Source organism: Aplysia californica, unplaced genomic scaffold (genome assembly GCF_000002075.1).
Source record: "Aplysia californica isolate F4 #8 unplaced genomic scaffold, AplCal3.0 scaffold00168, whole genome shotgun sequence".
Lineage (NCBI taxonomy): Eukaryota > Metazoa > Mollusca > Gastropoda > Aplysiida > Aplysiidae > Aplysia > Aplysia californica.
In genome coordinates, this window is record NW_004797438.1 from 359,300 (window position 1) to 360,301 (window position 1,002).

The 1,002-nt window shown below is 34.9% G+C and overlaps 1 non-coding gene across 1 annotated transcript; it reads left to right on the plus strand.

Moving 5' to 3' along the window:
• The first annotated feature begins 736 nt into the window (after positions 1-736).
• On the plus strand, positions 737-808 carry TRNAD-GUC. The gene has a single exon. It is a non-coding gene; the product is annotated as a tRNA-Asp (tRNA).
• The last annotated feature ends 194 nt before the right edge of the window (positions 809-1,002 follow it).

The following is a 1,002-nucleotide window of genomic DNA, read 5'->3' on the forward strand; positions in this document are numbered from 1 at the left end:
TTGACCCACTTATATAAGTGCCCCTTAACTCAAGTCTAGATTTTTATGTCAGTTCAAGATCACCTTTCAGTAGGCCTAGATTTTTCTAAACTGTCCACATACATTCCAAAACAAGTAAACTAGGAGCACAAATTGACAATACAAATCGGCTATCTGCAAAACTCAACGTGTTTTAATTACAACTTATTATAGATAAATTCTATATAATTTGATTATGAGGAAATATTATGACAACAAGCACGAAAAGTTTTTTTTCTAAAAATACTAGCATACAATTAATTGTTTTATATATGCATAGGGTTAAGTGGAAAATTGCTTCAAATTGTTTCTCTTCCAACTGCTCTCAACGATGCAGTTTCCAAACATGCGAGAGGTGGTGGACGCTAGTAAAAGCTTGATATCAATCCAAGGAGTTTAGAACTACTTTTAATCTCCTTGTATCAATCTCACAACGCTCTTACTTATAGATCTAGAGGTTTTTAATTCACTTTCATCAGCAGGAGTGCGCTTGTCTCTCGTCAGTTTCAAATCATGCTTTATGGATAAAAACATGAAATAATAGTATAGTAAAAGAAGAAATAGAGTCTAGTGGATTTCTATACCGCCCACTCCCCATTTACTCTTAACATAAAAGTTTGATTATTGTGGGACTCCAGGCTTGATCACTCTGTGGGCTTGATCTAGATTTCTAACCCCCTCCAATTATAAATATTTATTTTGACCCGCTGGAGTTGTGTCCTCGGTAGTATAGTGGTAAGTATCCCCGCCTGTCACGCGGGAGACCGGGGTTCGATTCCCCGCCGGGGAGGATTTTTTTTTCAATGTAAATTTAGATTTTATTCTTTTTTATCTGTTTTCATCTTAGAGTTTACTGGTTTTCATTTCATGGACTTATTTTTAGTTGTTTTCTTTTTTCATCATAAAACATCATACTGTTCACTATTTTTAAAAAAAATTAATATCAACTTAGGCCACATCAAGCATTGAAAAGAGGTGGGGAGG